This window comes from Bombyx mori, chromosome 11 (genome assembly GCF_030269925.1).
Source record: "Bombyx mori chromosome 11, ASM3026992v2".
NCBI lineage: Eukaryota > Metazoa > Arthropoda > Insecta > Lepidoptera > Bombycidae > Bombyx > Bombyx mori.
Window position 1 is genome coordinate 5,643,093 of NC_085117.1, and position 26,698 is coordinate 5,669,790.

Consider the following 26,698-nt stretch of genomic DNA (forward strand, 5'->3'; position numbering starts at 1 on the left):
CAAATATACATACATAAATGTTAGTATGTGTTTGTTTGTGATTTCACACGATGCGGCGGTCTACTCTCATCAGTAATTCAACACAACATATAGACGAGACTAACTCTACGCTGTTAAAGTATCAACTAAAAGTCTTCATTAAATCGAGCTTTGCGATATTAAAGTTACAAAAGTTTATTGGAGCTTTTATTTTGTTTTGACGTCACGTTTTGAACGATTCAAAGTGCACTTCGGAAACTAAATTGACTGTGCTAATTTGTAAACAACTGACATACTTTTAAAGTATCAACTAAAAAATTTCATTAAAGAGAGCTTTGCGATATTAAAGTTACAAAAGTTTATTGGAGCTTTTATTTTGTTTTGACGTCACGTTTTGAACGATTCAATGTGCACTTCGGAAACTAAATTGACTGTGCTAATTTGTAAACAACTGACACACTTACAGAACAATAATATTGTCCAAGTCTCCTACCCACGAAATAAGGAAATGCAACTATTTTATGTAAATAAAATGAAATTTGCATGGATAGATGAGCCCCTGGTCTGCCCCCGTGATGAGTGCTTACCCATCCCCTCATCTCCTTTTTATCATCGCACCTCCCGCCATCGGAGCAGAGTTCATCCATATTATCTAGAACCGCTGCGCTCATCGACAGTGCATTTCCAAAGATCTTTTTTGCGACGTACCATCCGGCTTTGGAATGAGCTTCCCTCCACGGTGTTTTCCAAGCGCTATGACATGTCCTGCTTCAAACGAGGCTTGTGGAGAGTACTTAATGGTAGGCAGTGGCTTGGCTCTGCCCCTGGCATTGCTGACGTCCATGAGCGACGGTGACCACTTACCGTCAGGTGAGCCGTATACTCGTCTGCCTACAAAAGCAATAAACACTACCGTAATGTGTAGCACCGACATTGCTATAGCACAATGCAGAGTCCAATATCATCTGTAGCCAGACCATCGCCTCTACGACTAACGACTATACTCTCTATGGTGACTAAATTGTTTTTGAGTGTTTTGTAAATGAAACTAAAATCGAACAAATATTTGACGGCGTGTCGGCTGGCTCCTATTATTGGTGATGGCGATAGCGGTCTATTCCGCTACCCATGATGGAACCCTTCGCTTCTTCCATATACAGGTCGGGACTAGTGATACTACTCACAGGAGTCGGATCCTTGGGTAGCTCGGGGCTCTATTGTGTTTCTGTCCACAGTTCCGTCTCGGTCATTTTTCCCTTACCTATATTTTTATAGCAATATACAGGATATAATTTACGAATACTCGTATTGTACATTTTATCTACAATATTTGTTTTTATACTAGTGTTAATGTTTGAGGATATGAAAAAACTATGGAATTAAGGAAAATTAACTTAAATATTAATGTCTTAGTCTGTTTGTTCAAGTTCGTTCATATTTTCTGCGATTGAGTCAAAACCTTACAGAGTTGTAGATGCCGCATTATTTGTTCAATAATAGATGCTAGATGATGGTTTTTTTTTTTATAACGGCATCTTGTTGTGTCTTTAAAGCGGTTAGTTGCCCTCAATAAAAAAAAAAAGTATTATTATTCGCCAATAGATGTCGGGATCCGGCGGTAGATTCTGCGAAGCACGGCTCTTGCTAGGATTCGTGTTAGCATCGTCGTCAGGTTTGAGCCCCGTGAGCTCACCTACAAAAGTTAGGGCGAAGCTGAAATAGCCTCTCAAGGCTAACAGCATAGGTAGGGAAAAAAAGCCCCCGCAATCCCTGTATACAAAATTTTATGAAAATCGTTGGAGCCGTTTCCGAAATTCAGATTATAAATATATACAAGAATTGCTCGTTTAAAGGTATAAGAAAGATATTCCCACATTTAGTGATAGTAACTGCGGAAGATCCCCGCGGGATTTATTGGCGCTCTGTCCCTCGTGCTACGGTTCGATCTAACGCCACTACAAGCCTTTTCAGCGCAAGAACAACAGTGAAAGCCACGAATAAATCTTTCAATACAACAGTAACTTTTTTTTAATTGCTTACATGGGTGGACGAGCTGACAGCCCATCTGATGTTAAGTGGTTAGTAGAGCCCACAGACATCTATAATGTAAATAAGCCACCCACCTTGAGATATCAGTTCTTAGGTCTCAGTATAGTTACAACGGCTGCCCCGCCCTTCAAACCGAAACGCATTACTGCTTCACGGCAGAAATAGGCAGGGCGGTGGTACCTACCCGTGCGGACTCACAAGAAGTCCTACCATCAGTAATTACGCAAATTATAATTTTGCGGGTTTGATTTTTATTAAAGGATGTTGTTCCTTCACCGTGAAAGTCAATCGTGAACATTTGTTAAGTATTTTCATTAGGGAAATTGGTACCCGCCTGCGGGAATGCACCGTCTTATCCTTCGACGTCTTATCCTTTAGGCCACGACGACTTCTCCTGAATGTAAGTAACTAGTTTTGTTTACTAGTGTTGTTATAGATCTAAAAGCTTCACAAAAGATCACTTAAGCTTCGGGCACGGTCGCTGAGTATTCTTTGTGCGTAACCTATTTATGTCCTGAAAAGAGATCATAAAAAACATCTAGGATCCCTAGATAACGGTAGCCCAGTGAATGGCGGCTTTATCGAGGAAGATTGATAGAGTATCTAGAGACGGCCGCGCTCTGTCGAACCCCTCCCGAACTAGACGTGACGAATTGAAGCGATGTTATGTATGAGTTTCGTAGACTTGTGCTACGACGTAGCACTCTGGTTAAACGGATCGATATTATAACGAACAATGTTTAATTAAATTAAATAATAGAATACTCAAGCTTAATATCACTAGATTAAAGTCAAAATATTATTACTTTTTAATACGCTTTTATTAGCTTTAGACGTATGTATGTTAGTATGTAACGGAATCTTTGAACATAATTTTGACCCCCTTCAAAACGTCGGATTAATTCGAAATTTGATATACTTATTAGGGACCGATGACAATTCAATATTAAAAAACAGGTGGAAAAAAAATTGAAATTCTACTAAAAAATGAAAAATAAATTTTAGTAAATTTGAATTAAAAATAGTGTAAGAAAAAATGATTTTATTGTAAAATAGAGCGTGGGGTGCATGGTATCAGTAGTTATAAATATTTTATGAACAGATATGAGTAGAAGGGTTATTTTGATAATATCCTGAAAAGCACTCCACCCTTTTTTGCAATAAAAACTTTTTTTTTATTTATTAAAATTTATTTTCTATTTTTTAGTTGGATAAAAGCGTACTTTCTAAAAAATAAATCAATTTAGATTACTTACTCTAAAATAATTTTAATAAATGCGTTTATCATTCGTAAAAGAGGTACTCAAACTTGAAGTAAACTGTAAAGTTCACGAATAAAACCAAATCAGAGTTAGTTGAAAGTTGTCCGGTCGCGGGTGTCCCTAATTAACGCAATTTGTATAAATCGGTCCGGAGGTCGCAAAGATGAACCCCGGTAGTACGTACTGCCCCGACTTCTAATCCAAACTTACCATAAGCGAATTGTAAGTTTTTGAAGAACGCCGGACACTGTTTGTGTACTTAGGGTCCTCGTAATTAAATTCAGTGTTTCTTTAATCAAAATCGTACGTCCACCATAGTTAGTTAGTTAGGAGATCACATCACGGAAATAAAACTGGTACTTTTAAGTTTTATGGCGACAGTTTTGTGTGTTCACTGTTCATGGTTGACATACTCGTCATTCATCATCATTTTCGGGCTTACGAGGTGTCCACGCCTAGGGGTCATGCGGCCCGTAGTGTATAATATGGGCCTTAACGGTGTGCAGATGTTGGGAGCAGACCGCGGGCCCAAGGATGTTTTAGGGCACTACCCACTAAACAGCTCCCCTTGCATTTTCTCACCCGACGTCCAATCTCCGCCCGGGGCTTCTCGCGATTAGCACTAGAACCAGAGTCGGGGTGCCGATATTGATCGCAGTTGCAATGACAACAGTAGAGCAATCCAGGGTGCGACGTGTGCGTATCTCGTGCGAGACTACATTGTTTTCCTGAATATAAATTCTGCTTGTAGCTTTAGAGACAATATACCTAGCGGGTTCACTGATCGGAAGTATTGCTGTTTCATTCGTTGTATTTGATTCCGAATACGGAACCACTATCTTCCGTAAGACGCATTGAATCTATATATTAATACGTGAAGCAAAAACTTTGTATCCCTTTTTACGAAAATTGCGCGGACGGAGGAGTATGAAATTTTCCACACTTATAGAGAATATAGAGAAGAAATGCACAATGCTATTTTTTTTAAAATAATGCATAAGAGATACATTAAATCAATAAAGAAAACATTACACACACTACACACCATGTATTTGACGCACACACGCATGCATACTATTTATTGTCAAACTTTTGTTCTTGACGTCTGTGGTCAAATTGAGAATAGATTAAATATTGTTTGTCTTTATAAATATTTATTAATGGTGTAGCCTTGGCGAAATTTGTGATTATAGAAGTATAAAATACAATCATAATAGTGTACAAACTTACAATTCCAATTAATTATAGTCGAATTTTGATTACTGTGGGACCTCTAGTTTTTATTAAATACACTTCACTACACAAGCACTTGATCCTGTACTCGAGTATATCAGTGTTGTTAGAGATTTATTAACAATCGGGGAAACAGTATGTAGTTTTAAATAAATTTCGGGACTACTTTACGTTTTCAACGGGAACAAATGGCGTGTTCGAGCCAAAGTAAAGAAGTACAGCAGGCAGCGGCTTGGCTGTGTCTTTGTGTGTAGCTGACAGATACCTACTCCTTTCCATGAAACGACCTACCGACACGAAATAACACAACGATTTCTAAATCTTAAACGCATTAATCTGCTTGTTTTACTGGGGACAGATCGGCCATGCTCGCTACGAAACTCTTGTTACGTCGAACGTTACGACAAATATTATTGTACGCTGTGGTGTCTAAAAACTCACCCGGTCACCGTCCTCGTCGAACCCGTCTCTTGCAGCGAAAGGCTCGACGAGCGACTTAACCCATAGACACAGCCCACTGAGTTTCTCGCCGGATCTTCTCAGTGGGTCGCGTTTCCAATCCGCTGGTAGATTCTGCTAAGCACTGCTCTTGCTAGGGTCAGTGTTAGGATCACTCCGGTTTGAGCCCCGTGAGCTCACCTACTAGTTAAGGTTAAGCTGAAATAGCCTCTCAAGGCTATCTATCAGCTACGTAGGAAAAAAAAACTCAGGTTCTCACTAACCACGGAGTAGACCGTAAGTTCGTTGACCCGTTCGTACATAAATACGCCTAAACACGGAGGTGAAATCGACACGTTCATCTGAATGTATGTATGTCCGAACACTCACCCGAGTGTAAGTACTGTCAAACGTCATATCGTTAGGTGCATGCGCGCTTTAGAGCAAAATTAGTCGTCAGTACCAAATCAACGCTCGAAGATCTGTTGTAGTAACTAGCTGACCCGGCAGACTTCGTAGTGCTTCAATCGATAAATAAAAGACCTACACTTTTGTATAAAATAAACTTAAAACAAACAAAAGGAATCCGTCCGACGGGGGACACATCAAAGGAAAAACGAAATTGTTATTTTTATTTAATTCCGAGCATTTTCATATTTATCTACCCTTTAAACCTTCTCTGGACTTCCAAAATTAGCCAAATCGGTCCAGCCGCTCTCGAGTTTTAGCGAGACTAACGAAAAGCAATTCATTTTTATATATATAGATTGAATGTAATTGAAAAATGATTTTCTTGTCGTTGATCAACAACAGACCTTTACCGATTACAATTGGCCATTAACTTAAAAAAACCGATTACTTTTGTGAGATTAAATGAGGCGAGTCTGCCACAAAGCCGGGACGCTCTCGGGGGTGGAGGCTGAGCGGGAGCTAGGGATAGGATCACCTGCACTTAATGTCCGTCATTAATTAGTCCACTTCAGTTGAGACGAGGCCTCCTTGCATTCATGAATCCTCATGACGCACAGAGGGACGACAGTAAGACACTGCTCATTCGACTAATTTGAATGCTTTATAAATCTTGTCCGATATTTTTAATACTGTTACGAGCTGGGGCTCGGGATAAATAAAAAATCTACCGAATTACAAGTTAACATTGTATTCAATACTTAGAACAGTTTAAACACTTTACTACACTTTAAAATTCTCAATTCGCTTCTTTCGCTTCGCTTCAGGTGATTCGTTCGCTGTTTCGCTTCGACTAGTTCCGATTACTGACTGACTGCGTGCCATCTCTACAACGATTTTATAGCCGATACCTCATCCCTAGAATTATCGAGAATATTCCACACATCTCTAGTAGTCGTTTCCGCTATCTAACAATAGATGGCGTTGTTCTTCTCGAGCGTTCTGGGTGCTACTAGGTCCTTCGATATTCGTTTTAAATCGCCCGCTAGAATGACAGAGCTACCCATACCGAGTAGGAGTAACGGGGATAAGTGGTTAACCAAGTCTGGCCGGAGATTCACCAGTCACTGTATTCAGTTCCTGTGTGAACTGTGTTGACCAAACTGTGTTGAATTATAACATCATTGGATTCTTTAGGGGTAAGTTTTCATTTGGGACATTGTCTAGGTGCTTAACCAGGGTCTAACAAACATGATGACCGCTTAAGATTATAACAAAAGAATCCATTTTTCAGCGCAAGATGCGACGCTGGCGTCATCATTTTAAAAACTTCATGGAACCAGTCACTCCGTCGTGTATATGAAAACGTGAATAAGGGAAATAATGACCATGTTAAATTTCTATTAAAGGTTTGTGTTATTTTTTTATTTTAAGAAGTACCACAGCAGTGTGTAGACAAATATCAGATGTAGTCCGTGAAGTCGCCTTACTGTTCTCCGCTATAGAACATCGTCTGGTAGACACGGTGCGACGGCCACTTCGCTCTGATAACTGGATTATCCTGTTAGGTCAGGTTACTGACTCATTGCCTTCACTCCTGCATCCCTGCACCACCCTAACTATCAATCAGTATCATACAACATAAATTGATGTGAATATAACGAGAATTTTTAAAAAGGGTAAACTATAACATTACCTACTTTAAATTGTTTTGGTAACAAAGTAATGGAGCCGCAACATACTGGCTTGCTTCTGTTATCAGTGACGTGCGGAGCCTGTGTGGAAAGTTATTAAAATTTAGATATTAAAATTTATATCACATACTAGCTAACCCGGCAGACTTCATAGTGCCTCAATTGATAAATAAAAGACCTAAACTTTTGTATAAAATAAACTTAAAACAAACAAAAAGAATCCGTCCGACGGGGGACACATAAAAAAAAACAAAATTGTTGTTTTTATTTAATTCCAATTATTTAATTTTCATATTTATTTACTTTATAAACCTTCTCTGGACTTCCACAAATAATTCAAGATCAAAATTAGCCAAATCGGTCCAGCCATTCTCGACTTTTAGCGAGACTAACGAATAGCAATTCATTTTAGATATACAGATTTTTATTAACATGTTCGAATATTTAGCTCGTAATCAAAACACTGTAGGTTCTAGTTTACTTAAGAAGTTTACTTAGGTAGTGTTCAGCGGCGTGGTCTCTCAATCTACCAACGAGAGTTCACTCCGTCGTGGGTTGTAACTAAATATATAAGCAAAGTAAAGTTACATCAAAGTCAGTCCAGTTCAGCAGCGATGAAATAAAAAATTGAAAAGGAAAAAATGCGTTCATTCCTCCTCGATTCTACAGAACTGAATAAAAAGAAACAAACAAATAAATTCTAATATTAGCCAGGAGAACTTTGACATGGCATTGTGATTATTTTGTCTATGTGTCTAGCTTGAACGTTTGTTGTAAGTTTAACTTTTATAAAAATAATAAACATAGCTTTTATAATAATAAAATTTACGAAAGTATCTAAATTTAACATTCCACATTGAAATCTTGGGGTATTACTTATCCACTTGGGGTAGGGCGTGTTGTAACATGTGTGTACGTGGTTATAGATTATAATGTTTGTATCTTTTAATAGCCAGGGACGCAGCTCTCTAGACATTTTCCAGCCACGCTACCCTCCGCGTGGCGTCAAAAATGCTATTAAGGCATTTTTAAAGAGGTGTTAGCGTCCTCGGCGTCGCACCAGGCAGCAGCCACCAGCGAGCGCTCACTGTGCGGGGCACGCCGTTAGCGGAATTGATGCCACTAGGGACGTATTCCATTCTAGTGAAAATGCAAAGTCGGAAATCCCTATAGATAATATGAATGGGCTGGATTTTGCCAAATTAATCAGTTAACCACGTGTGATCCGTGTAAATGTAAAAGCACTACTGATGCAAGGGTTCGACGAGTAAATGAACCCACAGACACAGCCCACTGAGTTTCTCGCCGGATCTTCTCAGTGGGTCGCGTTTCCGATCCGGTGGTATATTCTGCGAAGCACGGCTCTTGCTAGGGTTCGTGTTAGCAACATCGTCAGGCTTGAGTCCTGTGAGCTCACCTATTAGTTAAGGTTACGCTGAAGTAGCCTCTCAAGGCTATCAGCTTAGGTAGGAGAAAAAAAAATCTGGCTGTGCGAATCCACGCCGCGTCTTTCATTTTAAAGTGGACCACACAGAGACGCCACGTGGACCCTCTAACACCTGACAGCTCTTGGTACCGCAGGTGACCGCGAACCACTGCTGTGGATGGCGATAAACTGGTCGCTCGCTTTCGAACTCGCCATACTACAACTTATGTATTGTTACGCCGGTAAGAATAAAGCTATCTATCGTCGGATAGTCGAACGAGTATTGAAAGATCTAGTAGCACTTAGAACGTTCGAGAAGTACAACGCCATCTATTGTCAGATAGCGGAAACACAATACTAGAGATGTGTGGAATATTCTCGATCATTCTAGGGGTGTGGTATCGGCTGTAAAAGCGTTGCAGAGATGTAACGGAGCCAGTCATTAACCGGAACTACTCGAAGCGAAACAGCGAACGGATCACCTGAAGCGATGCGGGAGAAGCGAATTGAGAGTTTGAAAGTGTTTTTTGAGTGTTTTAAGTGCTCAAATGTTGAATACAATGTTAACTTGTAATTCGGTAGAATTTTTATTTATCCCGAACCCCAGCGCGTAACAGTATGTCCGGATTAATTTCCTACACTATATGAGGTTACTTTTTTCTCGATTCTTTCTCTTTTTGCAGTAACTTTATTCTTGTCACAGATTTTATAGATGCGGCGGTGGTATCAAATGACGAGTTATAGGTAGAGCCTTTTGTAATGTCAAAACTAGATGGCGTTATCAATTATTAACAGTACTAGTCTATAGCTGCTCACATAAAACAAGCACTCCGAAATAAAAACATAAATATCGTGCATAGATTTGAGGAGAATGCGAAGTAGAAACACGTCGAGTACACGGCAAGTGTAATTACGTGCTCCTCGTGCATTAATTAACTATTTTAATTACGTTCTTTCATCGACTGAGATCCTCACTGCGAGCGTCTGCAGCGGCTGCCTCACTCACACACACATGTATGCACATGTAGAGGTCGCACCGCGTCAAGAACTTATTATTAATGTTTCGTATATGTCATGTGTTTAGGTTTTGTCTTTTGAAGGTATTTTCTACGTGTTATTATTAATCTTCTTGTACGTTCAGATATAGCACTGCGATTTTTGTTCCTAGGTGATAGAGCCGTCAATAAAAATTAATAAAAATTTGAAATAAAAAAAACTTCAGAGGTGTCAAGGGACACCCGGATGGAACGAAGTTCCTTTCGATTAATTAGTAAAGAAATTGTAATTTTTTTTTAAGTTACAATAATAAATTACGGCATTATAAAGAAGAAAAAAACAATACTATGAACTAAATTACTATTGTTGAAAAGCTATCTCGAGAAACTGTACTCATTACGCGGACCAATCGGATACGAGCAATGTCACGCGATAAGCGCCTACACGTTGATTGGTCAGAATGACGGATCTAAAAAGTGTCGTGACAACTTTTCGTAAGAATTTTTTCCGTCTAGCCCCCTTTCACAACGCGCGATAAGGAACTTCGTTCCAAAAAAAGAATTAAGTGCCCTCTACAATAAGCAAGCTTATACGACAAGACTATAAAGACCATCGAAGACAAACCATAGAAAGACACCTCAACACATCAGGGATTTTAAAAAAGAGCATACAACGCACTAAGATCTCACACAAATATGTCATGTGTAGTGCTTGGTTGAAATATTGTCCACATTAAGACTTTCAGGTATCTAATGTTTGCCGATGATCTTAAGCTGGATGTCGGGGTCGAGTGTGATGCTGCCATGCCTTGCAACGCGATATTACACGCGTTGCGGAGTGGGGAGTGAGCGTAACGTCTTGCATTTTAACACCAGTAACTGCAAGGTCATTGTGTACACTCAGTGTGACCGAGCCAGTCATTTTGAATCATGTTACAGTTATACATGATCTGAGACGACTTATTAATACGCTTTTATTAGCTTCAGACGTATGTATGTAATGGAATCTTTGAACATGATGTTGACCCCCTTCAAAACGTCGGATTAGCTCGAAATTTGGTATACTTATTAAGGACCGATGACAATTCAACATTAAAAAAAAATTAAAAAAATAATTGAAAAAACTGAAATTCCACTAAAAAATGAAAAATAAATAATAGTTTAAAAAAACTAACAAAATAGGCTTTTAAAGAAAATCCAAATAAAAATAGAAATAAATTTTAATAAATTTGAATTAAAAATAGTGTAAGAAAAAATGATTTTATTGTAAAAAAGATTTAGTCGGATTAAAGTATGTATTGGAAGGTCGAGGAAATATGAGACTGCTGCATCGTAGAGCCGCAGCGTGGGGCCGCAGCGTGGGGTCACATCGTGGGGTCATAGCGTGGGGTCATAGCGTGGGGTCGCGGCGTGGGGCTGGCCTGCAGTGAGATATCACCGACAAGCCCTTGCCCTCTAGCTGACAATTTATCAAATCGTGAAAAAGCAGCTTATATATTTTGGAGTCAACGTTATTAATAACGGCTATTTCTTTAGGGTAACACAATCGCAGGTCAGGTACGCGCTTATAATCAGCGGCCCCATTTGTCAAGTGGCCCCGTGAAAGGTGTGGGGGCGCGGGGTGAGGGGGAATGTTTTTATTTTATGAGCAGCACCTCTAGGCGGCTCCAGGGAACGACTCTGACATTCCCGTGGTTTGAATATTGCCAGAGATTCAGGATGAAGATTGGGATTTATTTTGTCTTTTTAATACGCTTTTATTAGCTTCAGACGTATGTATGTTAGTATGTAACGGAATCTTTGAACATGATTTTGACCCCCTTCAAAACGTCAGATTAACTCGAAATTTGGTATACTTATTCAGGTGATGACAATTCAATATTAAAAGAAAATATGAAAAAATTGAAAGTAAACTAAAAAATGAAAAATAAATAATAGTTTAAAATAACTAAAAAAAAAGGAAATAAATTTCAATACAAAATTGTGTAATAAAAAATGACTTTATTGTAAAAAGCGTGGGGTTTTTGTTACCAGTAGTTATAAATATTTTATGAACAGATATGAGTAGAAGGGTAATTTTTTTAAACTATTATATTTTATTGTATGTACGTCTGAACATAAAATACTCGTATTGTGGTGTGTGAAATTTATTTTATAACTTTTCAAACTCTTCATAATAAGAGTCTTTTCAATATATATATATATTATTGTTTACCAATAAAATTCGGCTAAGTTTGCAGCCCGCGTTATCGTAAGTGCCGCCTTCTGTGCGTTGCGCTGTTGTCTGTCGGTGAGAAGTCTTTAAAGAAATACATATCAGAACATTAACATGTGTTTTACAGATTATATCCTCGTTTTGATCACGATATTAATAAGAAGAGTGCAATGAAGTCGTCGTGGCCTAAAGGATAAGACGTCTGGTGCATTCGTATGTAGCGATGCATCGGTGTTCGAATCCCGCAGGCGGGTACCAATTTTTCTAATGAAATACGTTCTTAACAAATGTTCACGATTGAATTCCACGGTAAAGGAATAACATCGTGTAATAAAAATCAAACCCGCAAAAATTATAATTTGCGTGATTACTGGTAGTAGGACCTCTTGTGAGTCCGCACGGGTAGGTACCACCGCACTGCCTATTTTTGAAGTGAAACAGTAATGCGAAACGCATTACTTAGAACTTATATCTCAAGGTGGGTGGCGCATTTACGTTATAGATGTCCATGGGCTCCAGTAACCACTTAACACCAGGCTTAACACAGGCTGTGAGCTCGTCCACCCTTCTAAGCAATGAATAAAAAAAACATTTTCTTTCCAAACGAAATAATAAAATGTCTGATAGAAACTACTTTCAAATTTAATGTTGAAAGCAAGTGAATTTAGGTACATTTACTTAAGAACAATACTGTTAGACGAAGGAAAAGTTTTTAGTGCAGCGGTTCAGCGGCTCCAGAGATTGTTTGCTTTGGAAACAAACCCGGACTCATGGATTCGCCGGTAGCTCAACGCTTAAAATGCTTCCATTGCCATGACTGCGGGTTCCTAAATCGATATGCTCAACAAACAAAGTGGTCGTGACGTCACACCTCTGCTTTGAGCCCACTGGAGCTGCTACATAATAAAGGCGCAATCTTATTTATTCTCACAATAGGCAGAGACGCGGCTAAAAAGTCCACACACACAGAATTAGATTTATAAGCGCAAGCTTCGAGTGAAAACAGAACTCTTAGAGGGGGGCAGCCATATTGAGGAGAAGGAGAGGGGGAGGGTGGCGATAGTGTAGGGTGTGCCCACTGTATATCATGAGTTTGGTATATTTTATTTTAACTATAGGATACGAGACCTGATGAAGAGTAGTCACCATCGCTTATCGACATCGGGATAGTCCGGGACGCAGTCGAACCGATGCTTACTCGCATTAAAAGATTTTGAAGCTGTTTTATATGTTCGGTGTAATACGCCCGACATCTTAGCAAGTAATAACGCCACACTGCACATTTATTTAAAGTCGCAGTTGAGTAGTAAAAACAGTCGTACAACAACCTGGTTCCGCGGAAGTCTGGTTCATTCGGAACATTTATTAATTACTAGCTGACCCGGCAGACTTCGTAGTGCCTCAATCGATAAATAAAAGACCTAAACTTTTGTATAAAATAAACTTAAAACAAACAAAAGGAATCCGTCCGACGGGGGACACATCAAAGATAAAACAAAATGCATTTTCACATTTATCTACCTTTCAAACCTTCTCTGGACTTCCACAAATAATTCAAGACCAAAATTAACCAAATCGGTTCGGCCGTTCTCGAGTTTTAGCGAGACTAACGAACAGCAATTCATTTTTATATATATATAGATAGATAACATTAACTATAGCAATACCATTTATACGTGATTGTGTGTATTAAAGTGAGTTAGTAAAATCCGGAGTTATCATTATAAACAACTAGTGTGTCCTCGCTCTGTGCTCGCACAATGCTATTGTAGAAAAATAATGATTAGCTTTATAGGTTTGTTCCAATTTGCCACTCAAGCACAGCCGAGTGCATCATAGCTGATTGTGTTTGAGGAACTAAAGAGTATAAGCAAATATGTTCTAATCTGTATTTTTTTTTTGTACTTATTGTACACAAAAAGAAAATACAATAAAAACAGATTTAAAAAATGTATAAATACTATGTACAAAGGCGAACTTAACTCATTCATGAGTTTTCTTCCAGCAAACCATTAGCAGAGAGAAATACGATGTATAAGAGGGGAATAGTGTACAATAGAAAAGGTATTAAAGCATATTAAATACTAGCTTTTGCCCGCGACTCCGTCCGCGTGGAATAGTTACTTTGGCATAACGCTAAATTTTACCCCCACTTCATTTAGGTAGAAAGTGAAAATATTTTTGAATTATAGAATGCTAAGGAGCTATTTAAACCCCTAATTTGAAACATCGTTTATTGGTGCTCCACTTACCGTGTCCAGTCTTACCGTGACGTTATATAGGTTATAGCCTTCCTCAATAAATGAGCTATCTAGCACTGAAAGAATTTTTCAAATCGGACCAGCACTTCTTGAAATTAGCGCCTTCAAACAAACAAACTCTTCAGCTTTATAATATTAGTATAGATTTCTCATGAATCTCTTTGCATATTCTTTAACTTTTATCGTACAATGTTTGTGAAAGTCAACCGTGTCTAGAGACGGTAGAGCCGACGTAGAGCCCCCTCGGGCGGGAAGTGATTATGGTGAAACAAAAGACGGTTCAGTAGCGGTTTACTCACCGCATGCTTCAAGAAAATGACTTTTCGTTCAAACCATGTTATTAATAATGAGCTGACGAGTAACGACTACGCTCATTCTGTACAAACTGCTGATACACTCGCACACAGGATATATACACACGACAGTTGGGGTGTCTCATTCATTTGTCGACTACTGAATAGCTGGTGTCGGTGTTTTCATTTAGAGAACGCGTGTGTGTGTGTGTGTGTGTGTGTGCGTGTGTGTGTACGTGTGTGTGTGTGTACAGGCTGCCAAACGTCAATACTTCGGGAGGTTGCAATTTGGCAACGATCTGGCCATCGCGCCGCCAACACATGATTTTGCAGAACCTACTCTATAGGAGTCGATCGTGTAACCGTTCTCCTTAAAATTTCTAAGTTTATTTTTTATTTTTTATTGCGTAGATGGATAGACAGACTCACAGCCCACCTGGTGTTAAGTGGTTACCCGGAACCCATAGACATCTACAACGTAAATGCCGCCACCCACCTTGAGATGTGAGTTCTAAGTTCTCAGTATAGTTACAACGGCTGCCCCACCCTTCAAACCGAAACGCATTACTGCTTCACGGCAGAAATAGGCAGAGTGGTGGTACCTACCCGTGCAGACTGATAAAAGGTCCTATCACCAGTAAGTATCACTAAAGGTAAGCTTAAAGTACACCAAATGAACAGAGAAGACGGGTTTACTTGTTAATCTTTACCCATTATCATTATCAATTTCAAAAAAGGTTAAAAAGCGGTTAAGAAACTAAGCGACGCAATTATTCCCAGAAGCCGACTCATTTAAGAACCGATATTTTTGTTATAAATTTTAATGAATTCGTATTGTTTTGTATCTGATGTTGTTGACATTATCAAAATTGAACAGATGCTTGACCGCGTTGCTGATTTACAAATTATAAGTAAGTACGGTTTCTAAATGTCTGCTTAAGCAACCATTAAGGTGGAAATACCTTATCGTTCTACGACTCAGTAGCTCAGACAGTCAGTGGCCCAGAGGTTGCATAATAAGAAGTCTGTGAAACAAAATCGTAGTTATGTAAACATAATATCATCACCTAAGAAGGTGAAAAAAAAGATGTGTGCTGTCGTGGGACACCGGATAGGAACGAAGTTCCTTATTATAAAAATATTAATATTATGTTCTATTCGAGGTATAAAGAAAATAAAACTGGAGGTTTCGCAACAACCCACGGTCATTCGGTAACGTGCGAACTTATTGTGGTACACTTCATTCACGGTTGTTTGCATAAGAGTTAGTGTATTGCGCAAACGAATGCTCTGAGATCGTGGTTAATGAATGATAATAAAATATGCTATTTTTTGTACGTTATTACAAAGTTGAGTCGTACACTGTGTGCATTACTAATAAAAATCTTACGTTACGGACGTTTTTCCCCGGTTAGGGTTACCCCTCCGCATCGTCCCATAAGGAACTTCGTTCCAAAAATATTTTATCGATGTTTTTAATTTCAATTCATAATGTTATACTCATATTCTAGTTTGGTAAACATGAAGTGAATGTTAATATAAAGTATCAATAAAACAATACTAAGATACAAGGTCTTTCACTGTAATCTTTATGGGAGTAGTGGAACAAAAACAAACATGATTAATACGCGAACAGCCCGTGTTCACAGCGCGCCATACATTAGTAAGCAGATACGTTTCTTGGAGAGATGCTATCGCACATCACGAATATCTGCAACTAACTGAAAACGGAGCCGGATCCGGACCGGATTATTTGTAGCGGAGCAGAACTGGGTCAGCCGGAACATCTTTTGTACAATGTGTTTTATGGCATTAGGAAGGAATCGAACCGTTGCCAGCCGCGGCGGTCGACGTCACTCCTGCTTCTCGCCGTCTGATTTATTATCAAACCAAAGACTTATTTATTCATTGTTCAATCCTAGCTCGTTACGAGTTACTCGTTATCGGCGATACTTTCATAGTATCTAGTGGCGTCCATGAACACTACCACCATTGCCCCAGCTCGAGTAAAAAAGCGGACCCTCCGATTCCTAGCCAACGGATATAAACAAGTTTTTTTTTATTGTCTTTGTAGGCAGACGAGCATACGCTCCACCTGATGGTTAGTGCTCAACGTCGCTAATGGACGTCAGCAATGCCAGGGGCAGAGCCAAGCCGCTGCCTACCATATTCCAGTTGTGGAACAGATAAGGTCGAAGCAGCACCACGTGACAGTGGTGATGTGTTAGTATTCCCGCACGACCCGCGATTGACTACTGTTGCGATATAGAGATATAAAAGTGACGATTTTAGTTAAGCGTGTTCAAATTGAAAGAAATAATAGTTTAAAACTAAAAACTAAAAAATACGCTTCTATAGAAAATCCAATTAAAAATGAAAATAAATTTTAATAAATTTGAATTAAAAATATTGTATGATTGTATTGTAAAAAAAGCGTGGGGTGCTTTTCAGGATATTATCAAAATAACCCTTCTACTCATATCTGTTCATAAAATATCTATAATATACTGATACCATTATTTATTTTTAATTTTTTAGTTAAATTTCAATATTTTTTTTCAGTTTTTTTTTTAATTATTGAATTGTCATCCGTTCTTAATAAGTATACCAAATTTCGAGTTAATCCGACGTTTTGAAAGGGGGTCAAAATCATGTTCAAAGATTCCGTTACACACTAACATACATACGTCTGAAGCTAATAAAAGCGTATTAAAATAGTTCTCCTCGAAGACAGCGATCCCAATTCAACGTGCCAGTGCTAGTTGAGTCCGCGTGTGGAGCACAACAACAATGCGAACGTTCCGAAGTAGGCTAATAATTCGACTAACGTTATTAGCTGTTCATAAACCTGGAGCATCGTAGTCAGAACAAAGTTTTTATGTTTTACGTTAACGCGAGACGATCCATTCCCGACGGGGACGGCGGGGTCTATTACAACGGGGGAGGGGAGGGGAGGTAAACTGCCACTGATTACGAACCGACTTCAATCGTGTTTTCACTTTGATGAGACCGCGCTTTTGGCCCGAGATTGGAATGTCCAGCTTAAGGTGGGCTCCAGCCTTCACGGCATCAGGTTGTATTAAAATCTTCGTTAACATTAATTTGGAACTGAAATGAACTATTAAGGTACTGCAAGCAACTGTTTTATGTATACATATTTTTAATTTTTTTTCACGTTTGCATTTACAGATATTTTAAATTCCTCATCACTTTACCAACAATTGGGAGGACAATTTTGCCATTTGACTAGGTTATAACGGCATTTTGGTACTATGTATGTATATCGTACCCTACTACGCAAGTTTTACCACTTTTGAAGTGTGGTTCTGCATAATCTGAAACCTGGAACACCCTGTTCGAAAAACCTGGTGGTTCTTACTGGTGGTAGGACCTCTTGTGGGTCCGCGCGGGTAGGTACCACCACCCTGCCTATTTCTGCAGTGAAGCAGCGATGCGTTTCGGTTTGAAGGGTGGGGCAGCCGCAATAACATCGTTATTAATATTAGTTTGTTAGTAGAGCTACCAGTTGATACTCAATAAAAATCGAGGAGTGGAAAACGACCTCTGAATAATGCGAGTAATGCCTCCGGTCTCCCCGTGCCGCGTGTGGCTGAGAACAGAGCATAATGAAGGGATTATCATGCACGCGTGCCCGTGTGGAGCAGGTAGGGAGATATACGTGACACGTGCGGGCCGTCGGCTCGAGCCAGCCGCGGGCTCGTCGGCTCGAGGCGCGCCAACTTTTCACCAACCAATTACTGAACTATCAGATGTAATCAAATTTGTCGCTCAACAATAATCCTGAGCTCCACAAGTTCCTAGGGCTGGCGCTTACATTGGTACGTTTAGTTGCGACTCGCTTTTCGCCGATAGACCACCCTGAATTCATCATCTCAGGAGTAAAATATCCGATACATTTCTACATTTATTTCTAACTAGCGACCAGCCCTCGCTTCGCTTCGGAAAGATTAAATTTTATTATTGATGATAGCTGAGTCCTGCGATGTTAACCGCGGATATTGTTATGAAAGACGACCCATAGTGCGGATTTTAATTAAAATTGTGCACGAATTATTTTTGTTTGAAGGTTGGAACCGGCTGTTGTACTGTAAAAACTGAGACTTGGAAATCGCGCCTCAAGATGAGTCGCGGCATTTACGTTGTTCATGTCTATGGGCTCCGGTGAACAATTAACACCAGCTGGGCCGTGTGCTCGTTCATTCATCTAACCAATAAAAAAGACTACGAACTATGTGTAAGACTTCATACAGCTCTAGGCCTTTCATTTTCTATTATAACTCACAACACTAATAGCCTTAGATATCATCCTAGCGAACCCTCAATACGAAGGTAGGGGAGCGGGGGGTAGCCCCGGCCGGCGGGTAGCCTCGGCCACCGCAAATACTAGTGACTCTCGTAGTGTTACCTATAAGTACGTGTTATGTCTGTGTGCTTTTACTATCCATTCGAAAAATACTGACAGTTGGAAGTCACCCGACCACGGTGCTCGGACATAAATTGAGTATTTTGTTTTTGGCGGACTGGTTGCGCGGGATACCAATTGTTTCGGAGGCTATTTTTATTGGATAAACGTAGGTTATTATTTAGATTATATTTTTTTATATATTTCAATACATTTCTAGTTCATATATTTAAATTTATCTGAATGTGTAATAATATGCTTTTTAATAAGAATTTTTTGTTTGATGAAAGTTGTGTCGGGTAACCCCGGCCATCGATTTTGGGGGTACCCCCGGCCATAGGAGCTGACGCTATTATTCCTCATATGTTTAAATCTAGCACCCAATATTAATATATTGCAGTGGTACAATGCCCAAATTTAGGAATAGAACTACAAATCGCGGAGACTGGAGTAAAGAGAATATGAAAAAAGCAATTCAAGCTGTCCTTGACAAAAAATATTCTGAAAGAGCAGCCGCAGACCGATACGAAGTCCCACGTACCTACTTCTTTGCAAGATCGTATTAAAGGTATAAAACAAGGTTATCAGGTCAGTCTTAAACCAAAATTAGGACGCTTTGAACAAACATTCAAACCTGAGTTTGAAAGACAAACTCTGTGAGCATGTTATAAAGCTAGATAACCGTCTTATGCCTTTAACAAGAAGTGAGTTTTTGCGCCTTGCCTTTGATTTAGCAGAAAAGCTTCAAATTCCTCACAGGTTTAACAAGGACAAACGAATGGCAGGAAAAGATTTTTTCTGCGAATTTAAGAAAATAAATCCAGATGTGGCATTAAGAACTCCTGAGGCAACTAGCTTGATGCGTTCTACCAAAGGTGCGGTAAAGACACCAAAGGTGCGGTAAAGGTCAAGAGAAACATAAAAACGAGAATAAAAGTTAAGAAGGTTGCATCTCAGCCAGATTCGTCACATCAGGAGACGGAATGCATTATTTGCGGTGAAACATTCGATGAGGATTGGATCCAATGCAAAATTGCAAAATATGTGAGGACTGGGCTCACGAAGCTTGTGTAGATTTAAATCCATCTCATTTATACTATTACTGTGATGTATGTGTTGCCAAAAAACGCACTAATCTTTAAATACCTGGGTGGCCGGAGCTACCCGCCATCTTTAAGGGATACCAAAATTTGATTACTTTTTCAAGTGGCTTTAATTACAGAGGGATTATGTTGTTGTCTGAGTTTTCGATATTTATCTTAAATAAATATAATGTTGATTATTTTTAATAGTTTTTTTATTATTTTACTTAATAAATATAGTCATAATATCGAAAACAAAAAAATGGCCGGGGCTACCCCCCTTTCCCCTACAACATGATGTGAAAGCATGTAATTTGCATTATAATAAAGTCGTGGAGTGGCCCAGCCCTGCGCCCTGTGCCCCGCTCCCTACGCCCTGAGCCAGCCTTATAATTTATTTTGCAAGTTTAATTAATTTTAACCTTTTGAGAGCGGCTGCCGTTATGAATGCGTGGTGCACGAGGCGGAGCCCGCGGCTTCACTCGCACAACCCCTCGATAGGTAAACCTACAGTCACGGGTTATGAAATTTACGAGTTAAAACCTTCGGGAGCGGTACGGGGGAGGAGGGAACTGGGTGTTGGTGGATATTGTCATTGATTAGATTAGTTGATGTCCTGCTGACGTAGTTTACAGATCGTCTCTCTCTGTTATCGTACAACAGAACACATTAAGCTAGTGAACTCAAAGACTCTTAAATAATCTAAACAATACTAATTTGCTAAGGCATAAGTCTGTAGGTCTGTGAGCTCACGAGCGCTCACTCGTTTAACATCTGTTTCTAATAATATGAAACCGGTATGTACTTTTTGGATACTGAACCAGAGATAGCGTAACTGATTAAGGTCCTTGCGTCGAGTAGTTCGGTAGCACGGAGTCGGACAGTATGACGTCACTGACCTAAATCTTTCAATACCAAATCGCATGTTTATTGATACGAGAATGTAGATGAAAGGGACATAAGCTGCTGTGCAATGTGCGCCTCGACTATGGAAGTCATGGGTTAATGATCGCATTACGATTTTAACTGACTTTTTAGTAGGAGAGATTATTTTTTTAAGCTCCGTGTATTTTTTTTTATACGCTTTTATTAGCTTCAGACGTTTGTATGTTGTTAGTATGTAACGGAATGTTTGAACATGCTTTTTTCCCCCTTCAAAACGTCGGATTAACTCGAAATTTGGTATACTTATTAAGGATCGATGACAATTGAATATTTAAAGAAAATAAATGAAAAATAAATAATTGTTTAAAAAAAAAAAAAAACGCTTTTATAAAAAATCCAATGAAAAAAATCGAAAATAAATTTTAATAAATTTAAATTAAAAATAGTGTAAGAAAAAATGATTTTATTGTAAAAAAAAAAGCCACCCAAGTATTTATCCAGGCCCTGTCAGCAGTAAGGTCATCAGTTACTCATAAATTCCTGTGAATCATTGTCATGGTAAATACTTTGTAATGAGTATTTTTATTTACTATTATATGATGGGAGGGTCACTGAAGTTAGCGTTCGATGAGAAATTAAAGTCCCAGTACAGTACGTGGTGGTGGCCTGAGGGACCAAGAGTGGCATTCGAGCAGGTGCCCCGGTGGTGCAGCGTGCCAATCGTCACGAGAACTCGCCACAAGTACGCTGTGACTGAGTCTAAAATAGCTTCAACATTACGTTGATGGTGGTTTTATGACGTCACGCATGACGGACGTACGTTTTATAGACTGTTAACGATCGTATATGATGTGTCCCCAGACCAACTATGTGATATTACTGTTGCGAGTGTTGACACTAGTGAATGTAAAATGATGTTTATTTTTCGCAATAATGATTTAACACTTTTTTTAAACATATTAATATTATCTGCAACACACTTCGTCAGATTATAGAAACAGAGCTATCAGCAACATGCTTCGTCAAAAAGTACATTAGTGACAGTGACACTAGTTGACAGTTGACAGTCGAGATGATGCCGCTATACAACTCACCAGTCCGAGATGGAGGACTAGTAGATTTGATAGAGACTCGATCGGCGGGTATTTGCCTCTCCCATACAAATACAGCACTTTAACTATCCTTTTACAAATACTAGAGGTCCCGCAGTAGTCGAAATTCGACTATAATTAATTGGAATTGTAAGTTAGTACACTATTATGATTGTATTTTATACTTCTATAATCACAAATTTCGCCAAGACTACACTATAAAAAATGTTAACAAAGACAAACAATATTTAATCTATTCTCGATTTGACAACAGACGTCAAGAACAAAAGTTTGATAATAAATAGTATGCATGCGTGTGTGCGTCAAATACATGGTATGTAGTGTGTGTAATGTTTTCTTTATTGATTTAATGTATCTTTTATGCATTATTTAAAAAAAATATTAGCATTGTGCACTTCTTTTCTATATTCTCTATAAGTGTGGAAAATTTCATACTCCTCCATCCGCGCAATTTTCGTAAAAAGGTATACAAAATTTTTGCTTCACGTATTAATGCATAGATTTAGGATCCAAGCTTTACCGTTTCGTCCCTTATTTTACTATTATAATACTTTATACTTTACTACATACAGTACATACTACACACCTTTATAATACCGCATACTGAATCACACAGAGGAGAACGATGTATGAATTTGAAGTAAAAGCTTCTTTAACGCTGTTTTGATTTAAAGCTCAATGGAATGAGAAAGCCCCATTAAGAAGAGATAAAAATGTATATCTGTAAGATTTAGCCTGCGAGAGAATGCGAAAAAATACTTTTGAAGGTTTCACTTCTAGGGCGGGTGAATTGCATCTGGGGCTTTCTTAAATTGTACAACTAAATCTAGTGTTTCAAATGTTTCGGTCAATGGAATGTTGAGTAGAGAGGTTTCAAAATGAAGTGTTACACGTCTCAGATTTTGTTTGTATTAGATATTTTTTATTTCACCATTTTAACTGGTCTTTTCATTTCATTTAAATCAAAACGAAAGTTTTTTTTTTTTTTTTTTTTTTTCCTACCTATGCTGATAGCCTTGAGAGGCTATTTCAGCGTACCCTAGCTTGTGTAGGTGAGCTCGCGGGGCTCAAACCGGAGAATTGCTAACACCGCCCTAGCAAGAGCAGTGCTTCGCAGAATCTACCACCGGATCGGAAGCGCGACCCACTGAGAAGATCCGGCGAGAAACTCAGTGGGCTGTGTCTGTGGGTTAATTCGCTCGTCGAGCCCTTCGTCGCAAGCGACGGGTTCGGCGAGGACGGTGACCGGTGCTTGTATTGCCTAAAAGCACCGTTAGTGGATCAGGAGGATCCGTGATGACGTGCTTTGGGCGACGTCGACGGTTTACCAAACGGTCTACAGGATCGGGTATGTAGTTTCCGGCGGCCACGACAAGAGGGTTCTCATGTCGTGCCGCCTTCTCAAAGTGGCGCAGCGATGCCGACTGTAGATACTTACTGACGGGGTCGAGCTCCAGGTCATCGTGGAGGTCCACGTTCCTCTGGAACCATGGTGCTCCGACGGCTATCCTGCAGAATCGGGATTGTATTACCTGAAGGGGTTTCAAGTTGGTGCGGGCCGCGTGAGCGAACACTACGCTTGCATACGTCATGACGGGGCGTATGCAAGTTTTGTAGAGGGTTACCTTGTTACGGAGGGACAGTTTGCTTCGTCTACAAAGCATTGGGTAGAGTCGTCCTAGTATAAACGCGGCGCGATCGCGTACCGTTTTTACGTGGGGACGGAATGTCATCCCTCTGTCGAGGGTGACGCCTAGGTATTTGACCTTCGGGGCCCACGGTATGGGCTGGTCAAAGAGAGTGATGGGGCTAACGGCGGAGGTGTTTACGCGCCTACTGGGGAGTGGGGTGCTCGAAGTGGTATTCGGAGGGCGACCCCTTTTGAATAGCACCGCTGTGCTTTTCGTGGGGTTAATGTCTATTCGCCACTTCCGGAACCACTGTCCCATGGTGGTTACTGCGGTCTGGAGTCGCCGATGAAGCAACGACATCTTCCTACACGAGTAGTAGATAGCCGTGTCATCGGCGAAGAGCGCTAGATGGGTCTCCGGAGACCGGGGTATATCGTTGATATACAAACTAAATAGTAACGGGGAGAGTGCGGAGCCTTGCGGGACTCCGGCAGTCAGATGACGGGGACGAGAACGAGTTCCCTCTACTCGATATCGAAACGAACGGTTCGACAAGAAGTCTCGTATGATGAGCACGAGTCTGTCTGGCACTCCCATGTTGTACAGTTTGTAGATCAAACCGTTGTGCCAGACTTTGTCGAACGCCTTCGCTACATCGAAGAAGAGGGCGCCGGTCGGGATTTGTTTACGCCTATTTAGCCCTATTAAGATGTGCTCCGTGAGGCGGTGCACTTGTTGTACGCACGAGTGTTTGGCGCGGAATCCAAACTGCTCGTCTATTAGAATTTTATTCGCGGTAACGAAGTCCCAGAGGCGTTTCCGAAGGAGCCGTTCGTAAATTTTGCCTATCGCTGGGAGGAGACTAATCGGTCGGTAACTAGCGGTTTCATTATTCGGTTTGCCCGGCTTGTGTATACCGATAACGTCTGCTTCTTTCCATACCGCCGGAAAGATGCAGTGCGTCATAGCAGCATTTAAGATGGTAGCCAACATTGTTATCAGTTGGACTGGTAAGAGTTTTAACGCGCGGTTGCGGATGCCGTCGGAGCCGGGTGCCTTCTTAGGTTGAAGGTTGTCTATTACTTCTCTAACTTCGTCAGAGGTAATGGGGGGTAACGCGTCCGAGGGTGGCAGGGAAGCTCTGCGCTCGACCTCCCTGTCGACTGCCTCGGTGTGTTCGGGGTCCGCGTATTGAGTGCTGGTGGTGCACTGCTCTTGCAGTGCATCGGCCAGCAACTCTGCCTTGTCATCGTCATCGAAAGCCGGTGGTTGGCCTGAAGGGCGTACGAGAGGAGGCATAGTAGCGGTAGTTTCGGACTTGAGAGTCCTTGCTAGTCGCCAGTATGCTTGATGAGAGGGCGCGAGTCCTTCTAAGTAACTATCCCAATTCTCATTTCGGGCGTCGCTTAGGCGAGATTTTACATCCCGCTGTAGACGACGCATCCGAATCCGGTTTGAGTGCGTGGGAAGTTGATCGTAGGCCCGGATTGCCGCGTTTCTAACTCTTAGGAGGTTCCTAAGTTCGGGGGACAGTCTGATGCGGTGGAAGCTATCCTCCACATCGACTTCTTTTGAGGATCTTATGATCGCGGAAGAGATGTGATCCGTGATGATGTTTATGGATTCGACTGTGTCCTCGGGGGAGGGAGTTGAATCCGGGCCGCAGGGGAGGATTGGTGGAGCGGCATCGGCTAAGCATTTGCCCAACTTCTTCCAGTCCACCATGGTCCTCGTAGCTGTGACTGGGTTGTGGGGGCGACCGAGCTGCATAACGACAGGTCGGTGGTCTGAGTCGAGCTCTGACATTGCTTCGATGGAACGCAAGCGCAGAGTTACGTTCCTCAGCAGTGCCAGGTCTATAGTGCTCGGACGGAGCGCGATGTTATACGGATAACATGTTGGAGTTGGGGGACCGACTACTTCAAAGGTAAGGTCGTCTATAAACGCGTCGAGACGCCTACCATTTATGTTTGAACTGTGGCAGTTCCACCTAGTGTGGTGGCAATTTAAATCGCCTGCCAGGATGACGGAGTCTCCCATGCCGAACAGTGACTCGATGTCACTGCTCAGAAGGGGCTTGTCCGGGGGGAGATAAACGGATGCGATGACGATCGGCTGGTGTCCCGTCAGCGAGATACGGCACACTGACGCCTCGATATGTGAGAGCGAGGGGGTATCGAGAGGGACAACGTGCAGGGCCCGCCTATAGTAAATGGCAGTCCCGCCTTTGGAGGCGGTGAGTCTGTCATTCCTAACCATGACGTAATTCGCGACTTTCGGGTCACGACGCGAGGGCTTCAGGCAGGTCTCCTGCACTAGCAGAATATCTACAAGATTGTCGCGGAGGAATTCGTAAATTTGATCGCGTTGTCGCGCGAGTCCGTTAGCATTGTAGAATGCTAACGTAAGGGAATATGGTTTCTCTCTAGCGTTTTGCGCCATTGATTACCGGTGATTTTAGAAAGTACGGGCCACGGACTCGTAAACGTCCATGTAATCGAACGCGGCCGCGAGCCGTTGTTCGGGGTTTACCGCCCTTCGCAACGCGTCTGCGAACGATCGCAGACGGTCGAAGTTGACCGCCGTGACGAAGTCGCGCACGAGCGTGAAGTCGTTGACGGCTGAGGGTTGCGGGGGACGGTACGCGGGCGCGGGGGGAGGTGCGAGCAGGGGCTGCGGCGCGGGACGTGTCGCGAGCGGGGGCTGGGGTGCGGTTTGTGTTCCCGACCTCGTATACGGCAGCGGTTTATTCCACGCCGAGACGGTGGGAACCGCAGCCGGTACGAAGGCGGGTTTCGGTGCTGAAGGCACCGAAGTCTTTGGGCCGACGGTACGGGGGGCTGGGTGGGTCGGACGTTTTCGCGGAGCCCTAGGACATCCACGGTAATTCGCGGGGTGCCCTTGCTTAAGGCATAGGACACAGCTTGGAGGTTCGGTCGCGGTTTCCCTAACTCGCGAGCAATCTACCGTGGCGTGATCGCCGAGACACTTCACGCAGCGGGGGCGCGCGTGGCAATTCCGAGCCGAGTGGCCATATAGTTGGCATCTGTGGCACTGTCCGGGAGTGCCACGTCTATGGGGGGCTTCAATGGTAACCCCGGATAGGCCACATACTGTCGCGAGACATGCGATCTTTTTCTTGGCCTCCGGGGTTGGTTCTAGAGCGACTAGAACCATGTTATATGGTTTTTTGTCGCGGCCGTTGTGCATCCGGTGCACACTTACTATCGGGAGGGACTGAGCGGTCAGATCCTCCCTTACGTACTCTATGTCGAGTTCCTTCGGAACTCCGCGTATTACTACGCGGAGCTC

General features: G+C 41.3%; 1 protein-coding gene and 1 long non-coding RNA gene across 2 annotated transcripts in view; one reads left to right on the forward strand and one right to left on the reverse strand.

The window, feature by feature from the left end:
• Window positions 1-2,001: 2,001 nt before the first annotated feature.
• LOC101747023 (alanine aminotransferase 1) overlaps window positions 2,002-26,698 on the reverse strand; it is a 153,534-nt gene continuing 128,837 nt past the window's right edge. Inside the window, exon 10 of the transcript XR_009974231.1 lies at window positions 2,002-2,044. The gene's annotated coding sequence lies outside the window, so the exon portion shown is untranslated. The remainder of the gene's footprint in view (window positions 2,045-26,698) is intronic.
• On the forward strand, window positions 18,415-19,965 carry LOC134199606 (uncharacterized). Its single transcript, XR_009974169.1, has 2 exons — window positions 18,415-18,845; window positions 19,077-19,965. It is a non-coding gene; the product is annotated as an uncharacterized LOC134199606 (long non-coding RNA).